Source organism: Hoplias malabaricus, chromosome 9 (genome assembly GCF_029633855.1).
Source record: "Hoplias malabaricus isolate fHopMal1 chromosome 9, fHopMal1.hap1, whole genome shotgun sequence".
Lineage (NCBI taxonomy): Eukaryota > Metazoa > Chordata > Actinopteri > Characiformes > Erythrinidae > Hoplias > Hoplias malabaricus.
The window spans coordinates 42,237,387-42,248,725 of NC_089808.1; the positions used below are offsets into that span (position 1 = coordinate 42,237,387).

Genomic DNA, 11,339 nt, shown 5'->3' on the forward strand with positions numbered 1-11,339 from the left:
CCAAATAAAACCACTGCTTTTAAACAAATCACTGTGACGTCTCCAGAACAGAGCCGAGCGAGCGGCACGTTGTTGAGTCCTGTGTGTGTGAATGGTCCTCAGTGTTATCCAGGGCGACGACTGACGGCTCAGAGAGGGTCCTGCTCCAGCATCGTTTCTGTGGTTTCGTCGGCCTGTGGTTTTAGTTCTGTTTGAGGAGAGGAGAAGTGAATGTGCTTTTCCAGTAGATTTAGATGGCACTGGAATTCACCCTGAGACGCAGAGAGAGACACGGTCTGTACCCCTTCGGTCTCTGTTCCTCCGGTCTCTGTTCCTCCGGTCTGTACCCCTCCGGTCTCTCTTCCTCCGGTCTCTGTTCCTCCGGTCAGTACCCCTTCAGTCTCTGTTCCTCCGGTCTGTACCCCTCCGGTCTCTGTTCCTCCGGTCTGTACCCCTCCGGTCTCTCTTCCTCCGGTCTCTCTTCCTCCGGTCTCTGTTCCTCCGGTCTGTACCCCTCCGGTCTCTGTTCCTCCGGTCAGTACCCCTTCAGTCTCTGTTCCTCCGGTCTGTACCCCTCCGGTCTCTGTTCCTCCGGTCTGTACCCCTCCGGTCTCTCTTCCTCCGGTCTCTCTTCCTCCGGTCTCTGTTCCTCCGGTCTGTACCCCTCCGGTCTCTGTTCCTCCGGTCAGTACCCCTTCAGTCTCTGTTCCTCCGGTCTGTACCCCTCCGGTCTCTGTTCCTCTGGTGTGTACCCCTCCGGTCTTGTCCTAGTGCAGTTGGGTAAATACGAGGCGTGTTCAGTGTTTCTGACTTGGTGTGGTGTGGTGTGGACCCCACGTTAGCGTCGGGCCGTTCGGAGCTGAGCAGGGGTTATGTCACCGTCGTCCACCAGGTTTGTTTACACTGCGGGTTTGTCGTGTGTGTGTGTGTTCAGGGCGGAGTGTGTAGTGTGGGGACGCTGAGGCCAGGTGAGACTCTGCTGGTTCATGTTGGTGCTGAGTGAACAGCTCTGTGTTTACTCTGTGGTAGTCCAGCGTGTGTTGAACCCTGAAAACTGTAGAAACTCTCAGCTGTAAGACGCTCTCTGGACTGTGGACTCATTAAAGCAGCACTATGTAATATTTCACCCCTAAAGTTACAGCTTCAGAGTCGCCGTGATGCTCCACTGAGCTGTGGCTGAGAGAACGGAGCCTCTGTCCCTGCCACTGCAGCATCGGCACTGCAGAAACTACGCTGTGTAACTGTTGAAGCAGGGTAGGAAAACACCCCCGATTCCAGAAACAGGTCGACTGACCTCACAATGTCCCAGTATCACTGAGCTGAGCCGAGCTGAGCCTGCGGGTTCAGTCAGGTTTGTGTCTCCCTGTGGGGACGTTGTGGCACAGGTTTAAAGCGCAGACGTTACACCACTCAGTTTCACTTCTCTATGTTTCTCTGTCTCTCTCTCTCTCTCTCTGCTCTCTGTATGTCTCTCTCTGTCTGTCTCTCTGTATTTCTCTCTCTCTCTCTCTCTCTCTCTCTCTGTATTTCTCTCTCTCTCTCTCTCTCTCTCTCTCTCTGTATTTCACTCTCTCTTTCCCTCTCTCTCTCTCTGCTCTCTGTATGTCTCTCTCTCTCTCTCTGTCTCTCTCTCTCTCTCTCTCTCTCTGTATGTCTCTCTCTCTCTCTCTCTCTCTGCTCTCTGTATGTCTCTCTCTCTCTCTCTCTGCTCTCTGTATGTCTATCTCTCTCTCTCTCTCTCTCTCTCTCTCCTCTCTCTCTCTCTCTCTCTCGGTGCAGGTGTGAGGGGGTAGTTTACTGTGAGGGGGTAGTTTCCCTGACTGAGGGGGAACTCTTGCCCCGCGCTGCTTCTCTTCCAGAGAAACACTGAGTAAATAGAAGAATAAAAATACAGAAGTAACAAAGACAAGAGAATACAGTGAGGAGTGTGTGTGTGTGTGTGTGTGAGTGTGTGAGTGAGTGTGTGTGTGTGTGTGTGTGTAAGGAGATTGCAGAGATTTACTGTGTGATAGAGAGGCTACACTGCAGTGTGTGTGTGAGGAGTGTGTGTGTGTGTGAGGAGTGTGTGTGTGTGTGAGGAGTGTGTGTGTGTGTGTGTGTGTGTGAGGAGTGTGTGTGTGTGTGTGAGGAATGTGTGTGTGTGAGTGAGGAGTGAGTGAGGAGATCGCAGAGTTTTACTGTTTGATAGAGAGGCTACACTGGTGTGTGTGTGTGTGTGTGTGTGTGTGTGTGTGTGTGTGTGTGTGTGTGTGTGTGTGTGTGTGTGTGTGTGTGTGTGTGTGTGTGTGTAAGTGTAACAGTAATATATACCACTGTGAGGACGAGACCCGTTCACACACTCCACTTGCGGGGACTAGTCACCAGCTGCTGGTCCCCGAAACGTAATCAATACAGTTTAAGGTGGAGACGTTTTAAGGCTGGGGTTAGGGCAGTGTTTGTCAGTGGAGGGTACTGCAGGTGGGGCACTGACTCTGAAGATAATTTAATAATGAGCCTGTCTTTATTAATAACTTCCTCAGGGAAACAGAGGAGGATCTGAGAGTTAGTGAGTGTTAATATCAGCTGTGTTCAGGGCGTGAGGAAGAGTTAACGTTAGTCTCTGACCGTGTCCCAAACCGCACACTGCTGCTCTGAACAGTGTGAATACACACACCACCCTCAGCAGTGTCTCTGTGGTGTAGTGTGTAAAGGTCCAGTGTGTGGTTTGGGACACAGCCTCACTCTCTAACGTTAATGTTAATCCAATACTGCTTCGTTACAAACATCGTTATAAACACAGTATTTTACTGCCATATCTACACAGGACTCAGCTCTTAGCTAATACTCAGGGTTTGGGGTGTGCGTGTGTGTGTGTGTGTGTTGTGGAGCCGACGTGGGCTCTGATGGCTGAGTGTGTGCTGCAGACACTGAATGGATGGGTAGGTGGAGGACTGTGGGGTCTGGGTGGGTGTTTTAGAGGATTGTTAGCATTGTGATGGATATCGGGGGCTGGGAGTTGTGTGTGTGTGTGTGTGTGTGTGTGTGTATGTGTGTGGGGGGGGTCTTTTCTCGGGGGATCTGCCTGATGCTGACATCACAGGAGTGTAGACTCGGAGGAGGACCCACCTTGTGGGGAGTGTGTGTTCCTAGCGCTCAGCAGGAGAAACCGAAGCCCCCCAGCATCGCTCTGACGGAGATGAAGCTCCTTAGGGTTTGTTTTGTGCTCCTGGGTGTTATTACACTTCAAAGTGTAAACACACACTCATCCTGGGGTCCGGCTCTGAGCTCGGGTCTGACTTCACAGAGGAGAGTGAGGGAGGGTACCCCATAATATCCCCATGGAATACACACACACACACATTTATATATTATAAGAAGTTTTCCACCAGGAACAGTGGTCTTTGGAAACCACAACAACGGCGGTGGTAACGTTAAGCGGTGTTTACTCATGGTGTATCGGCGTGTTGTTGTTGTTTGGGACTGAACACAGCTCCGTCATCAGTTCAGACAGATCAGTAGAGTTTGTTCCTTCCATGTTGCAGCGTCCAGCTCTCGCTGGATTCTTTCGTCGGCCACCGATCCAAGGAGCGTTCGAACCTCTTCAAAAGACCACGGCGTCATTTTACGAGCTGCCGTCGTGAGTCGGATAAAAACAAACGTGATCTCTGCTGCAGCTGGAGATTTTACAGATGGAGAGTTGGTGCTGGTCGTCTGCGTTGCGTGGCGTAGAGTGACGACTCTCTCTGGACGATCAGCGCTCTGCAAGGTTTACACGCCACGGTTTAGTCCCTACTCGACTCGCTCTGAACCACGAGAGAACAGCCACTAAACAAGAACCCGCCTCCAGAACCAGGACCTGATTAAACTAATGGAGATAAGATGAGTCGAGTAGGGACCCTGCAGTGGAAAAGTGCCAAGACACACACAAAGGCACATAATACACACACACACACACACACTCCACCCCAAAATCCACCTCTCTCTCTCTTTTTTATGCAAATAAAAGTTTCTGAGAGACAATGAGCACAGCCACAGCTGCTGAAATCTCATTAACCTTTCAAAGACCAGACCAGTGGTGGGCATGAGAAAAACTTAAAAAAACTAAATAAAAGTCTCTGAGAGAGTTGGGGGCTGTGTGTGTCTGTGTGTCTGTGTGTCTGTGTGTCTGTGTGTCTGTGTGTCTGTGTGTCTGTGTGTCTGTGTGTCTGTTTGTCTGTGTGTCTGTGTGTCTGTGTGTCTGTGTGTCTGTGTGTGTGTGTGTGTGTGTGTGTGTGGAGGGGGGGGGTCTGCAGGGCCTGAGCAGTGTGCTGATGGGTTACTGTAGGAGTGTGATTTTAAGAGCAGTGTCGCAGTGTAAATTGTTTGCTGTTGATTGGCTGTGGTTGGTTTGTGGTTGTGATGTCAGAAACACACACCAAGGGCCTGGGCTGATTCTACAGGCTCGGTCTTCACTGGAAGGAGCTGGTTCAGGACTCGGCGGTCGATCGCTACTGACCAGGTGACCACACCATGCACTTTGGTCAATCAGGCCACATTCAAATAATGTGACTCAGCCTTTTCCCATGAGAAAACAAAGAAGTCAGAACATCTGTAAACACTCGGAGGTTCGTTTGGGTTTCAGTCCAATAAAGGGAAATGGATCAGTGTGTGTGTGTGTGTGTGTGTAAATATTGATATGCTTAAGTATAGCAAAATGATGTTTTACTGTATCGAATCTCAGAAACACAGTATTGATGTTAATTAATGGTTTACGTGCAAAGAGTTGCGGCAGACAGTGGTTAGTTTTGTGTTCTGTTTAAACTCCCGGCCACTAGAGGGCGCCGTAGGGCTGTCTTCAGTCATTAGACTCTTCTAACGTTAGCGAACCCATCCGATGGCATTGGCCAAGTACGGCATGAACCCCAGAGAATGTCTAGAGAAACTCCAGAGTATCCGGTCTGGAGATGTCCCGGAGTAGTACTTTAGCGCGTTCTCACAGAGGGAGATGAAACCCGTGCTGTAAGCGTGGAGCTTGTGCAGCCCGTGGAGGAGAATCATTTCCCGCTCCGTTCTCACATGCACTGATTTGGACTTTACGAGTCCGAGTAACGTCCACGATGAATGCTGTGTTTGTTTGTTTGGATTCCACAACAAAGACAAATCACACTACATACAGCTACACATTCACTTGTGTTTGTGTTTGTTGTTGTATGTAGTTTGTTTGTTTTTAGTAACCTTGAAGTCTCTTTAATTTCTGAGATAAAAATTCCTGATCACGTTTGAAACTGTAATTCTTTCCTGATTATGACGTAGAGTTGTTGGATGTTACAGAAACTACGCATTTCCTTTTAGAAACTGACTGAGAAAATAAAAACAGGTTTAAATACAACAGCAAAATGTGAACCAAAATAAGCCACACTTCAGCTCCGTGCACTTTTTTCTTTTCTTTTCTGAACAGTGGGGTTTGCGTGTGTCTTTATCTCTGTAATGTCCACCGTCATGGCACTACTTTATCTGAAGTCTGAACAACGTAACCATGGCATATCTTAGTTAAGAAATACTTAAGAAAAACCCCAAATAAATATAAAGGAAATAAAGTGCTTGCAGGATGTTTTTAAATGAACAAATGAAGGAAACTGTTTTGATTAAAGGAGGAGTGTATGTTTATCTGAACACATCTTGTGTTTATTGTGGTTTTTGTCTAAAAATTGCAGCATATCTCTTAGCGTACAGTATCACAGTTTATCGAATGGTAACCGCTGTATCGCTGTACCCTCATCGCCTCATCATTGCCGGTACCCAGCTGTATGTCTTTTATTTCCATGACCCGCGGGTGTTGTGTTTATCAGATTAATGTCAGATTTAATGAAATAACCATTGGTTCTATTTAATATCTTTAATGAATATTTGATCAGATCCACGCTGATGTAATCTCACTGCCTTTTTAATCCACTTCCCTCTTCATTAACGTCGTTCTCAGTGTAAACGCTCGTTTGAGTCTCGGGGGAGTCTCTCCGGGCCGCTCCTCGTGTTCTTGAGGATGTTGACCCACAGACGTGCCTCTGTCCAAACCTGCCCTCGGCCGTGTCTCCGGCTCCTGACCCACTTTCCGTCGACAGATCTGTGCCGGCGCTGCGGTTACCAGGCAGAGCTCCTCTCCCGGTTAATATTTCAGACCTGCTTTAAATCATTCAGAGCAGTTCACCTGCAGCTGTGTTGGAGAACAGCTCTACCCCATGAGGCGGGGGTGGTTCTGTAATAACAAATCACCCCCGGGTCCAGGAATCCCAGACGGAGGAGCTGGGTTTTACTGAAAGTCGAGCTTGTTCCTGGATGGTTCTGGATTGTCCCAAATCTTTGTGTTTCCAAGTTTGTTGCAGGAGTGTTGCTGTGGGGAGTGACGGGCGGTATCCACGTTTTTCACACCGTAATAACGTCTTTAAAATATCATTGCGGTATACAGTATCACCGTGGGGAGGGGGAGCTGAGCCTCATATCTGTGAGCACAAAGTGGAGTGAATTTAGCTAAACACAGCCCGACAGCGCACACCGACACGTGCTGACGATAAAAACCCGTGTCTGAGAGACAGCAACTTTCAGCGACTGCTGCTGGAGGAACAGAAAAGTTCATAAACAAGCGAAATAAGACGTGTACACTTTAGAATCACAGCTGGCGCTAACAGGCACTTGTGGTTTAGCACATCGCAGCAGATGTTTCAGCGAACTGAGGCTCAAAACACACTTATTTAGAGGATGAAGCCATATATCTGTGAGCACAGAGTCGAGTGAAGGATTTTCTGAGAACTATGTCTGTTTACAGCTTTTTAAACACACACTGCGGTTCTGTTTTAATTCTCCACCCTTTTCCAGACTGTGACATCAGCAGTCAATGAGCTCCCACAGCGCCCCCTCTCTGTGGCTCTCTTAATTGCACATGAAATTTCAAACACTACACACAGGTGATAAATACTGCACATTGTTAAATACCGCAGTACACCGTGTTATCAGAATACCGCCCAACCCTAGCCGTGGGTGAATCTGATGGTTCATATAGGGTCCCATTTGTATGAAAGTGAATCCCAGGTGGTTACTAGGACTTTGTAGTTGTTGTTTTGGCAGAGTGTGTAGCGGATTCTCTCTCTTTTGAGGTTTAATTTCTTCTAAAACCTGTTGAATTAACATTTGTTCTGTGGTAAACGACTCTAGTGTCTCAGTTTTACACCGTAAAACCCAACACGGCAGATTTTGAGTGACCTTCAGAAGACTGCACATTTCCTTCCTGTGAATTTAAAGCTAAGTGTGAAAAGGCGTTGTGTCCTTGATGAGGCAGGTCACATGAAATGTTGTATGTACCATAAGATATTACTTTTTTTTCACCATTTTTCAAAGTACAGTATGTTCCCCATGAGTCCACACTATTGTTCTAATGAGAAGGATGATGTTCTTGGCCCACGTTGATGCCCTCCTTCTATCGGTGATGGTTTGTAGCTGATTTGTGTCAGTACTAAGGCTCAGTGCTAAAAATAAAATACAGTAAATAAAGTATTTCCAAATCACTGTAGAAAACACACCACACGTGTCCTCATTATATTTCAGTTTTATTTTTGAAATATCATTACTTTATTCTCTAAAAGGTCTGCGCAGTGTTGGAGCTGTTGTTGTGGTGTTGGAGGCTGGGGGCAGGGTTGTCCTTTGGGAAGGAAAATCCAGAGAGAGACGGAGACAGCGAGAGTGAGAGATGTAAATTCGCCCGACTCGCCGACGGCACAGATGGAATTTAAATATTAAACAGAGTCACTCGCTGGAGGAGCCTGGGGTTTGTGCAGGAAACAAAAGAGCGCTGGGTTCTGCCCTCAGCACAAAACAGAGACACATACCAACACCACAGATGTCCCCCGCCTCTGAGAGACAGACACGGGCCCTTACAGGAGCTCTGCTCCAGGACACTGTCCACACAGTTAAGGACAGCTCTATAGTGAGTGAATACAGCTGCTGTGAAGTGAAGAGTACAGTTGTGCACACACTGTTCACATCAGCTCTGAGACACTGGAGCAGCTGCACATTGGAGTAGGCGCAGGCCAGAGGGGTGACAGTGCTAGAGAGGGTAAGGTGTGTTCAGACGTGTAGGGTGCCTCCCTTTGGAACAAACAAGAAAATGGTACGTTGTTGCCTTTCAGTCCTGGTTTGGTTTGAGTTCACACTGACACTTTTACAATCAGACCCTAGCAAGTGAGAATCAGAGCGGTCTGCTGGGCTTAGTGTGTGTGTGTGTGTGTGTGTGTGTTTCACCTGGAGAACTTTTACAAACTGGAAACACAGAGGGAGGTGATAAAATGAATACAGAGAGACGATGGGAGTCTGCCCTGAGATCGTTGTTTTTATCGCACTCTGCTCTAGGGTTGGGCACCACAGAAGAGTTCATTCATGAGTGTTTAAGAGAGCCACAGGGAGGTGGCGCTCTGGGAGCTCACTGACTGCTGATGTCACACTCTGAAAACGAGTGGGAGATAAAACACAAGCCCAGTAGCCAACAGCAGTGTGAGTTTAGCGCTGAGTTTGAGTTAAAAGAGAGAGGAATGAAGCTGAAAACAAAGAAAACACTCAGATCTGAACTCTGAACTGCACAGCGCCGAAAACCCTTCACTCGACTCTGTGCTCACCGATATGAGGCTCAGCCCAGTGCCTCTCGGTGTGATTGTTGCCACATCTTGGGACAGCACGCCCTGTTTTTGATGCTTTTGGTTCATATTGCTTCACGCTTAAAATGAGCCACACCAGGAGCTCGTTCAGAAACAGAATGAGACCCTCACACTTCGGTGCTCACCAGAGTTCGAAAGAGAGCGTTCACACTTACTGTAACCAACCAGTTTAAGTTGGAGCAGTGAACTCCAACAAGAACAGCCCAAATTTAGCTGCTTCTTCCAGCTAGCCAGATGTTGCTCTTCTGAGGTCATGGGCGCCTGGTTTCTGGGAAGAGGACTGAGATCCATTCGTGGTAAAGCTACTTCATTTTCAGGAAAGAGATACTGTGCCACATTTAAAACCACAGTTTTGAAGGAGGTCCAGTGCATTACAGCATAATAATATTACAGTTGTGATCTATCAAACTAGGCTTCGGCTCAAACTTACCTCCCTACCCTCCTCCTAAAACTACATAGTGCCGTTTCTGCAGTGCTGAGCCTGGAGTAGCAACAACAGAAGCTCTATTCTCCCTCTTACAGCTCAGCGGAGCTTCACACTGATTTTGAAGCTGTAACTTTAAGGTAGAAATATCATGCGTTGTTACTTTAATATCTTGGTGTTGTGTCTGTATCTGAACACTGTTCTCTGGCCCCGGGGCTCCCCTCATTCTCCAGAAGTGTGGCGTCACTCTGGATGAGCTCGGTCCTTCTGAGGAAATGAAAGCAGGCTGATGTTAGGAGGGGATTGTGTATGAGCTCATGGGCTCTGGCGGCGAGGGACAGTGTCAGTGTCTCAGTATGTAGTGTGTGTTGTGTGTGTAAGCTGTTAATGTTGCTCTACCACAGAGCGGAGGAGTTGTGTGCAGAGTCATCAAACCATAATAAATAAATAAATAATCACTGTGTGACTGTAATCATGAAACACATTTAATGGGGTTTCGTTTCAGTCGAGATGCTGCCCACGTACTCAGCTGCCTTTGTAGGAGAGTCAGCCTCTGCTCCACCTTAAATAACGTTCCAGTAACACTCCGGTGCCTGTAGACCACCTTAAATGGAGCACAAGTTACATTCTGGTGTCTCCAGTCCACCTTAAACTGTCTCTCAGCTACATCCTAGTGCCTCTGTACCACCTTAAATAAAGCACTGATTACATACTGGTTCCTTCAGACCACCTTAGACCACCAGCTGCGTCCAGTCCACCACGAGGTTTTGGGACTCGGCCTGTGTTTGGACACTGTACTGTTCTCTCTCTCTCTCTCTCTCGTCTCTCTCCTCTCTCTCTCTGTCCTCTGTCCTCTGGTTTGTCTTCTTTCCGCTGCAGAGGCTTGTAACACAGATGTGAATAATTCATGACATCAGTGCTCACCTGTCCCTCTGAAAACACACACACACAGAGTTAGGAATCATATCCTCTAACACAGGATGCTGCAGAGAGCCGATGGATGGAGAGATGGACAGAAGGGTGGAGGGGTGGTGTCCCTGTGGAGGGCAGGGAGGTCAAGAGTGTGGATGAACAGAGTTGTAGGTGGATGGATGGACAGAAGGGTATGTGGAGAGATGGACAGGTGGATGTAGGAGTAGACACGGAGGTGCTGGACGTTGTGTAGATGAATAGGTAGATGACGGTGACCGCAGGGTAATCCCAGCTGGACGAGTTCCTGAGGCCACGCTCTGTTGAGTTTTAACGTATTCACCCAGTCCTCATGCAAAAATAGTCTTATCTCTTCACTCCCCTCGTCTAAACAACCAGAGACGCGGTCTAGTTTAGTCTCTTTTTAGGCTTTAATTACTGTAAGGTTTAGTCTAGTCTTAGTCCACTAAAGCTAAAAACGTAAGTCTAATTTTAGTCGTGGATTTTTAAAGGTTTTACTATTTTACTGAAGTCATTAATTAGTGATTTTCATTAACAAACCGTTTAAAACCACATTTAAAAATATTAACTTCCAAAATTATGGAAAGAAAATGGGCAATTTTTTTATTCAAATACTTTTACAAACCTTTAATTAACATTAACATTTTCCAAGTTCCAATTCTCAAACGAAGACTGAGTCGACTCAAGAGATTCAACTCTCCGAATCATTAGGCGACTGTTGATACGAGCGATTCTCAGCCGGTGGAAGACTCAATTCTTTGGGAGTCGACTCCTCCTCACTGACTGCGTTCACTTGAAACAGCAACTCAACAGCGCTGACGACTCTGAGTCACACTCTGAAAGCTTTTTACACACGACACCAAGAACACAGCGCAGTATCTGCCTCTAACTCCAAGCAAACGTTGGTAGTGGAGAGGAGTCGACTCCACAAGATCGTTGAAAGTGACGTCGCCATGACAACCGCAAACAGACGGGGTGTTTTCCTGTTTGGTTTTTCAAATCAGAAACAGGACATTTATCAGGTCTTTCACAGTAACTTTTAGACAAAAGATGCTAAACATTTCATCCTCTCTCTCTCCCCCCATCTCCTCTCTCTCCTCTCCTCTCTCTCGCTCTCTCTCTCTCTCTCTCTCCCTATCTCTCTCTCTCTCTCTCTCTCTCTCTCTCTCCTATCTCTCCTCTCTCTCTCTCTCTCTCTCTCTCTCTCTCTCTCTCTCTCTCTCTCTCTCTCTCTCTCTCTCTACCCCCCCCCTCTCTCTCTCTCCCCCCTCTCTCTCTCTCCCTACCCCCCTCTCTCTCTCTCTCCCTACCCCCCCCTCTCTCTCTCTCTCCCTACCCCCCCCTCTCTA

The 11,339-nt window shown here is 47.6% G+C and overlaps 1 protein-coding gene across 4 annotated transcripts in view; it reads left to right on the top strand.

Annotated features, from left to right (window-relative positions):
• rasal2 (RAS protein activator like 2) overlaps positions 1-11,339 on the top strand; it is a 97,762-nt gene that overhangs the window by 15,755 nt on the left and 70,668 nt on the right. The window lies entirely within an intron of this gene.